The following is a 9,705-nucleotide window of genomic DNA, read 5'->3' on the forward strand; positions in this document are numbered from 1 at the left end:
GTTCAGTGCCTTTAATGTGTTTAATCCCAAAGAGAGAAATGGTAAATTTTGTAAAGAGAGTTATAAGTCACTCCTCTTTATCTATTGATACATTTTGTTTCCCATTATTATAGCATTTAAACCGTATAATGAGCGATATAAGCATTATTATGGTACTGCAAATTGAGCAAGTACCTTACATCTTACAGTCATTCTTTCAGTTCATGTAAGTTAGCAATATAGATCAAAACTGTTTAAAGTAATTAGTGCCTCCTATTGCCACTGGGCTGCCAGGTCTGACCTGACAGGGCACTTAGGCTCTTATTTTGAGCTATGCTGACTTGCATGTATTACGGAAATGAATTGGTAGCATCTCACTATGTTTCTCCTTATTAAGTGCCAAAATACGAGACCATAACAAAACTATGTTGATTGTCATCGTTACATTATACATCAGCACTGCTTCAAAACAACTAGTGCTGCTTGAAGGAATCATAAGACTGAAGAAAGGAATAATCCTGCTACAGTAAATAGAGCCTAAGCCTTCACCAGCTGCTTCTGTAATACTGAAACAAGGCCCAGAGAAACCAACTTCATGCAAAACATGTCTGTTTGTGGGTCTGAGAACACTACAAGGAAAAAACAATGACTCTCACAGATCATGCAGTGAACATACCAGAGATCAACAGCAGAGGTCAAGATTGTCCAACAACCAAAGGAAAAAGAACCCCCCCACAGAACAGTTAAGAGAAGACAATGATCTAATGCCAACTACATTTCATCTTGCAGTGCATAAATTGACAGCTTGCAAAAGTCAAGAGAGGAACTCCTCTTCCTCCATGTTTGCTTTATTTTTAGATCTTGCTTGCTCCTTTGAAGTAACAAAATCTAGACTAGGTGGATCAGTAAACCGGTAGAATAAGGTGTGTTGTAGTCAGTGCTTTCCTCAGCCCCACACAGCCTTGACACCTGTAAACCAGTTGTATCTCGTGGCATGAAGATAATAAATGCTTTAGTTCTGTTGTTCAAAATATCCATTGTACTCCGTTTTCAACCCTCCAGCCACGCTTATTTTGTAGAACAGATGCCCAGAAAGCAACCCTCCCACCATCACTGCATATGAGTAAAAAGAAGAAAAACTGATGGAGTTATTTAACAAATTGCCACAAAAACAGCTCGTGCTCGTAATGCAGAGAGTTCAGGGCTTTGGGTTGTCTTTTGAGTTAATAAATCCAGAGTGCACTTGAATGGACAATTCACGCTAACGAAGGTCATCACCTCCTGGACCATTCCTGGCTGAATACACACGTACCTGTAGAGCTACTCCTCAACATCAAAGTAAGCAGAATAATAGCTGGTTAGACCCAAAGAAAAACTGTTGATTTTGAAGTAATACCGAAGAGATCGAAGTTAAAATCTGCCCTGCCACTCAGAGTAAGTGCCTGACCTTCAGGTCCTAGCACCTAGTCTGGTACAGAAAGCTTTTATGCTGTTGCTCTAGGTTAAGTACCTCTCCAAGATCTTTGGCCTGGTAATTCATTGTCTGTTGCATCAGAACCACATGCCAGAAGATTTTAACACTGCTTTGTATTCTTAAGGGTTGATGAAGAGGCGCGTGCACATGGCCACTGAACAGCGAAATGAGAAACTATGCCCCTGGTTTGGGAGATAAAATACACTGAAGCTGGAGAAACACTATTACACTATGCCATGTAACCTTAGAAGCCACTGAGAAAGATACCTTGGCTATGACAAAGTACCCTAAGCACAAGCACATTTGCAGCTCAGCGAGGAATTTGGGTACCTCTTTACTGCATCAAACTAGAGCAAACACATTTAAAGATGTCTTAATGCTTTTCCCCTTGAAGGGAACTAGCTTGCTTAGAAGGCAATGCTAAGGCTTGTAGGTGATGAAGCCTGTACTTCACTCACAGCAGACTTGAACTCTTCTCTATTGTGCTTCCCATAATCTCAAAACTGTATGCTCTGTGCTTGGAAAATGAATTTGATGATGCAATTGAGAAAAGCAGCTAAACACATGACAATGTAGAACCGAGTCTGGAAGGCTTCACCGCATGATTTCCAAATACCGCCGGGGTTTGATCCTGAAATACAGCCATCGCACCCTACCTAGCTTGCTCTTCCTCTGAGAAGAGGTCATTTATACAACACTCTGCACACTTTGCCCTCGGGAAGCCACTTACCTTGAGCCACAGGGCCCATACTTTATTTTTCCAAGAAGAAAGCAAAGCTCATTCTCTTCCTGCAGATCACAGCCAGAGCCTCAGAAGTGCTGACAGAAAGCACATTATCCCCCAAAGCCATTGTTCCAGTGGCAGTCATTTGCCTGAACACATCTGTGATTTGAGCTGTCTAATAGCACCTTGACCATGTGACAAAAGGAAGGTGAAGGACGCATTTCTGCCCTGGGGAGATAGCATCAGCAGATTGCCAAAGCTTTGTTTATGACAACCTGAGAGAAACGTTAACAGTTACTGATTGCCTCCTGATACTGATAACTAACAACCCCCATGGTTCAAACCCTGCATGCTTTCTTACTGAGAGGCAACTAAACAATCAATGGGCAAGCCCCCTTATCAGGCAGTATCTTGCTGGGAATGGTAAGCACTGAATGGAACTGAGTAAAAGCTTTGCAGAATGACCAAAACCTGCTAGATTACTTTTAAACCAAGACAAGAAACTTTTAGCCAGCACTGGAATCAGGTTGCCTTATCCCATCAGATTTAATGTTTAAAATTAAAATCAACCGACTCTGGCTTCTGTTTCCAATTCGGACAACAAAGTTCAGCTATCTAAAGCTATTTCTTCCATCTTTTGGATATAAGCTAGAAAATTCACACCCGATTTGTCACTTAAAGCAATTTGCCACTACTTACATCTTTGCCATTTTAGATGCAGCTGCCTTGATTCATGCCACCATGCTAACAAAACCAGGCTGCTACGCTACAATAAAGCTTATGTTGCTTTGCTGTGTTCTGCATCCCCCAAAACACTCCTATGCACAGCTGCTTAGCGTTTATTTATATTGTGTATATACACACGAACATGTAGCTACACAAAAACACACCTATATATATATAACTTGTGGGTATTTTTATGCAGTAATTAGCTGTATCTTGCCCATACTGGTGAAGTTTGTGCCAAGCATACCGTGTGTGCTTGGCGTTTTGTTAACATGACTAGCCTGTTATTGGCAGGAAGAGAGACGGAAACAAAAGGTCATTTGTATTTATGTCAGACACAGGATGTTTCAGAAGCAGCTACATCTGTGCCCTCCGCGGGTTGGATTCACTCCAGGCACACTGCTGGAGGGCAGCAAAAGCAGATCAGATAAGAGGGAAGCACTATCCTGGGCTTCGCTGGAAGCCCACTGCACTAAATGCTCCACCGAACCCAGCCCTTCCGCAGCATCCCAGGCAGCGCGGCCATGCAGCTCACAGACGCTCCCCGTGGATGGCCAAGGGTGGTTATCTTATTATCAGCTATAATCGAACAGAAAGGTTTCGTGGCATTAATTTCCTCTATGGCAAAATTAACTCTACTTGCAAAGCTTCCTCCCCCTCAGCGGGAAATCAGATGTAGGCTCGGAAGCGCAAATCCACAACGGTATTTAAGTGCCTGAGGAACCGTGCCAGAGTGTCTGGCAGGGGAAGCTACACAGACTTAGTTTTAAAAGGGAACATAGTGAATGGAGAGAAACATACTGAAAGCTCAGGAGAATGAAGTACTCCTTTTATCTACCATGGGGGGAGCTGCTAGGTGGCAAACTTCTTTCCTGTCCTGTCCTTGCTCATCTGAGTGCTTTAAGCCACCACCAGTGCCTTCTCCACCTGTATTTGAGACTGGCCTTTGCTGCAATTGGCACCAAGTTAGGCACAGCTGCTATTTCCAGGGCATCCAAATCAGTGCAGTGGGAGCTGTACAGAGATAAATAGTTCGTGTGATCGTATGAACAGTCATCTGCAAGTTCCTTACCCTGCAGCACTAATAAAATCCTCTTTGTGAAAGGAACCAGTATTCATCTCGGTTAAAAACAAGATGCATAGAAACAGCAGAAAATATTATGAAACCCCATGTTATGGCTTATTTTATACAGGCGGCGTGTTTTGTCATTAAACTGCTATTTTCCATATTTATTTTGTAACATTCTGCACTGAACCCATTTTATCAATTTCCTCATTCGCCTGTATTTGTGTAAGTGCGTAGCTAATGGAATTACCCTGGGCTCACAGCACTGCAACACAGGGCAGCCTGGCTCTCTGTCTACAGAGGCATTATAGCTAAAGCCTGACACAATGGTAAAACTGCATCAGCACATGAAGGTTGCTTACCAAATGGCACACTCTAATATGACACATCTCATCTGCAGTTTGTAACTTCAGTCTAATAGTGTGTCATATTCAAGATGTACGGATAAAGTGTTTTGTGCTCTAGCACCCTTATTACAGCTGAGTTAGTCTTTAGAGGAATAGAAAGAACTGAGAAATGATGAGCTCCATTCTATTGAAAAGGAACAGCTTCCAGATATCAACGTTCACATCCAGATACATGGAGGAGACAACACTGGAGAGCAATGAGAACATCTCAAAAGTCAGTTAACCACCTTCTTTCTCTTTATTTTGGAATTCAACTCAAAATCAAGTGTAATCTAAAGCATTATCTAAAATAAGCCTGTTGATCATCTAAGCAAAGAAGAGTTACCAACTGAAAGACTATTCCTATTTTCCACTTTTCACATTTGATCCTTGCCAAGAGTACATCTGCTCTGCAGAACACATTCAATTGCCTCTAATTCTCCCATATTTGTATGCCTGAAAGCTCAGCATAAAGAAGCCTTTAAAAACCGAACAGGTTCATCTGAAAATACTTTAGGGGATTGCTTTCTCAAATACATTCATTTACCTGATTTGAAGAATCAAGGTTAGGAAACACATGCTAGAACCAGTAGCAGCTGTTGTGCATGTGTTGTAAAGGCTCACAAAACCCCTTTCACTGTAGTGCCTGATGTGTTTAGAGAAATAATAGACATAAGTTATCTGCCATAAGGCCTTCACTGATGAGGTTCATGCTGAGGATTTCCATGGCAACTACTTAAAGGAACATAAACGTTCATTTCAGAAATTGAGAGCCCAGGGACATGGCTGGTTACAGTGATAATACCACGTAAACCACCTGTACAGGAGTTGGATCTTTTGTTCAGGGCCAAGTAAACTAACTTCCCTTTTCTTCCATGGGAACCAACTCCAGAATTATTCACTAAACTTGCAAAAAAAAAAAAACCAACCAAACCCAAAAACCAAAAAACACAACACCAAAAAAAAAAAAAAAACCACCAAGAAACCCCAAAACACTGATGGCTTTTATCAAATATCTTGGAAGAAACAACAAAGCATCTACATACACACATATAGCTGAAACAATGAGTTCCTTCAATTGCCTAGTATACAGTAGTACATCAGGTAGCCTATAGAAAGTTTACACGGAGAAGATAATACCAGAATCAACCCAAAGAGGCACAAAGCCGGGTTTCACAGAACATTCCAGAGTCTACTGAAATTCACATGCACAGAGTGCTTAATGGTCATCAAAACACCTTAAAGAATTAAGGTACTCACCAGTATACTGAAGATAATACAACAAACTGAAGTTCTGGCACGATGCAGCGGCGAAGAGGGGAACCAAATTAATGAGCATTGCTACCGAGTGAAGAAGAAAAAACAATCTAACACTTGTTTTAGCAAAGATAAAACTGGAGCAGCCAGATGCTTCGTACCTGCTTCCCTTCCCTCCAGACGTGGTCTATGATTTACAAGGCATGTGTTAGGGGTAGGGCTTAAGTACACTCTGCCAATTCCAACCTGCAGACTATTAAGAGATCACGACCAAGAGCATAAACTCAATCCAAAGTTAATTTATAATGGGATAGGGTTGATAGGAAACAAATCCTAAAACCACTTGGCCCCAGCTGATCTGGTCTTCGTAGTGATTGCTCTATCCAGCTGAAAGTATTCACCTCACAGAGCTGATGGACAATACCTTTACTCATCAGCCGAAGTCATACTTCAAAAGCTCTCCGTCTGCAATATAGTGCAGTTGATATAGATCGTTGAAGCCAGCTAGAAAAATAGAGTTTACTTTTATGCAATCATCCCAAAGAATTTAATTTCAACTCAAGTAAAGTTCCAAGGAATACCTAGGTTTTATGTTCTGTTTAATTCTCACCTCTGTTTTAGACCTCCATTAAAACTGCGTAACATTAGTTTCTTCAGGAAAGCAGAATAGTCTCCTGTTGGAAGTTTTCTCCATTAAGCTGATATTACTGTCACTTCATGGAAGGCCTGAACAGATGTCATTTTTTTTTTTTTCTATAAGGGTTATTATTCAGAGCTATGCTCATGGAGGCGGTTTCTTACGGCAAAAGTGACTGGAAATAAACGTTTTTTGTGATACCTCATTTTCCCATCCTGTGACTAGTCAAACAATGACAAAACCATACCGTTCTTTTTAAAGGATATTTAAGGACTCATTCACGAAAGAGATAATTGTGGTAGAGCAATGAAGGAGGATCAATGAGTCAGACTGTCGGCAGCCACATCACCTGGAGGAAGCCACATACCACATGGCAGTGATAGGCAGCAGAACCTTTGCTGCGGGTGCCCTTCAACTGGGACAAAGGAAAGGATGAGCCATGCTAGAGAAGAACAAAGGCAGAGTTAATGCTCATATTCCTCCACCTACTCATCAGCTAGTGTCCTGAAGGCAGGTGCTGGGCACAGAAACAACGCCGTTGCCTGAGCTGAGTGTGGAGGGGATGGTTTATCCTTGCTGCCTCCCAGAGCTGTCACTTCCTTTGAAGCTGGGCACAACATGCCATATGAGAATGGCACAGTGTCCTTATCTTCCCACTGGGTTCATTAAGTGATTTTCTTCACCAGGGATGAAAATACTGAGTTCCCGAACATGCTATCCGTAGGTTTTTCACTACAAAGCATGCAAATAAGACAAAGAGTGGTCCCACGGGACTGCTATTGGTGCCTGCTCAGAGGATTTTTCCCTTTAGGATTCCCTGCCCTCTGGGAGAAAGCTCTCTCTGCTTAAGCTTGTGCTACTGCTAGAGACAAGGAAGGAAAAGCAAAGCTGCACAGAAAGCAAATCCAGCTATATTTGAGTGATCAGGAAAGCAAACACTCTCATTTAAGGCTCCTGTGCTCAGCAAGGCACTGTGAAAATTCAGATTGAGACAATCTGTTTTCTGAGGCTTGTAGGCTAAATAATAGAAAGCTAGCAAAAAGGAGCTGCACAATGAGCAGAGAAAGTCATCTGACAAAAGCCTCATTAGCACTCCCATTGCCTTCACCCACAGCGTATGTTTGCTGCTTCTCAGAGCTGGCGTCTCAGAAGGGCTGCATCCTCTCAGTATCCAGCAGCAAGAAGCAAAGACTGAGTGAGAAACGCAGTGATCTGAGTTAAACAGTTATTGTGTTAAAACTAACCGCTATGTTGTGAAAATTGAGGTGCTGACTGAGAAAAAGGCATCTGGAGCAGAGCACAGATGACTAAGGAGAAGATTCCTGCCACTTTAACTGCTTTTGTACCAAGCGTATTACCTCCTGCTGTGTAAACAGCAAATTAGCAACGTTCTCAGGGTGAGCAGTAATACAGCAATCAAATCATTCCCTCCAGCTATGTAGCACCAACTATGTGCTCTCCTGGCCTATCTGCTCCGCAGTACATAGCACACTTGGCTCTGAGTATACTTAAAAATGCCCCTACACTGCAGGCACTATTAAATTCCAATTATTCTGTCCCTTTGTACTAATTGTGAAGCTTATCAGCACTTGTGTTTCCATTTTACAGAGAACTGTATGCCATGCCTGGCGGCAGTAGCAGGGCAGTCAGTGAGCCAAAATGGGACTTCAAGACCTGTGCCTACACACTGATGCTCTCTCACATCTTCCACAGCTGCTCCAGGGCATTTGAAATCCAGCATTATCCAATTCCCTTCAAAATAATTCTTAGCATTAAAACATAACTTTTACCTAATTGCCGTTCTTTACCCATATTCCTACTTCAATCAGATCAGTTTCTGCAATATTACTGTTCTGTCACTACCTCGCACCTTAAGACCCTTCATAATCTGAGTACATGCTTTATCAGCATGTTGAGACATTGTCTGTGGGATCTTAATTCCCATTGCAAAAGGAAGCTGCGCACATTCTGGAACTGTGAGCGTAGCACAGGTTCATTCAGTAAATTGCCTTGGATTAATTAGCCTGTGATCCAGGATGCATCTCTGTTGCTGAACAGGGAAATGCTGGAAGCAAGATCTAGAGCTGTTCCCATTCTCAACCTGCAGCTCTGTTGTGGGGTGTTCCAACCAGTGCCCTTCAAACTTAATGTCCTCTGACATTCCCCCACCATGGTTTGCATTCTCCATCGCTCCTGGCACACCCTCATACCACATCCCAGACCATAAAACATGTGGCACAAGCTCCTTAAGTGCACCATGTCCTCTCAGTAAACACACCGTCTTTTAGGCCAACAGAGTCGGTCGGGATTTTCATCTGCATAAACAGGAGCAGGATCTGACCACCACACAAATTATACATGTTCCATTACAGCCATCTGTAATTCAATCTCCAAAATATTAATCAAGTTTACCTGACATGATTTTTCCTCCATCATCAGCTCATGCTGCCTATTGCTTCTTGGTCTGTTTCCCTTAAATGCTAGGTTTTTTTACTCGCCTTAATATTTATGCCTTTAAACAGTTTGAGTTCGATTCAGTGGACAACCTTTTTAATGATAATACCATATTACTGTCTCTTTAATAATGCTATACAGATCATCTGTTTGCTATCTGGCTCTCTGTGGTCTGGCCTTTCTTTGCACTGCAAACATAACATGGTATGTTTAGGTTTAGCAGTACATTTTGGTATTATAACTCCCATCACACTGTATCACAACACTACCACAGTCCAGTCTTGGCTACTGATTCCACAAAAGTAAATATGGGGTTGTTTCACCAGAACGTAAATTTGCAGGTTCCAGATATTACAGGATTTTGAAAAACATCCATTGGGCTTCCTGGAAACATCTTCTTTCTAATTCTTGTTAGATCTCATTAACTATTCTAAGGAATATTTCAATGGAAGTGAAGAAAATTATCCAGGTGTTTTATTGATCTAGTAGATATCTTTGACTTCCCTCTAGTTTGACCAGAAATGGTCCACCTTGCTTGATCTTCAGGTCTTACTGATGCAATGTATGGTATGTGGAGATCTCCATTTCACCTAAGAATCCTCTTATATCTTGTTAGTCTTCTCATTACTCAGCACAGAAGAGTGGACCAAACCAGTGATTTTTCTACAAAAATACATACACTGCATAAGTCTACAATTGCTTGAATAGCTTAGCAACAACTACCATTGGGTTGAGCCAATCTCATTTCCCTCTAGAAACAAGACAAATGAAGGAGAAATAGTAGGTGTCTTACTTTGACCGCACCAAGGCCCTAGAAACTGGTTCACATAGGAGAGTCAAGAAAGTAATGTCAAGGGGAAAATAGTCCCAGTGGAACTTCAAGCAATACTTAAAACTACTTGAATGAGATACTGAATAAAACTGTTAGCCATTGACTGGCAAAATTGGCATGCATTCAGTGCTGTACAAATCCCAGCCAATTGTCCACACGAATACTGATTT

At 41.8% G+C, this 9,705-nt stretch overlaps 1 long non-coding RNA gene across 1 annotated transcript; it reads right to left on the reverse strand.

The window, feature by feature from the left end:
- Positions 1-3,778: 3,778 nt before the first annotated feature.
- LOC133282683 (uncharacterized) lies at positions 3,779-6,116 on the reverse strand. Its single transcript, XR_009747693.1, has 2 exons — positions 5,616-6,116; positions 3,779-3,917 (listed from the first exon to the last, which is right to left on the reverse strand). It is a non-coding gene; the product is annotated as an uncharacterized LOC133282683 (long non-coding RNA).
- Between the last annotated feature and the right edge of the window lie 3,589 nt (positions 6,117-9,705).

The sequence above is a fragment of the Pezoporus flaviventris genome, unplaced genomic scaffold (genome assembly GCF_033815535.1).
Source record: "Pezoporus flaviventris isolate CSIRO_AGI_PZ_B2104156 unplaced genomic scaffold, CSIRO_AGI_Pfla_v1 ptg000132l, whole genome shotgun sequence".
NCBI lineage: Eukaryota > Metazoa > Chordata > Aves > Psittaciformes > Psittacidae > Pezoporus > Pezoporus flaviventris.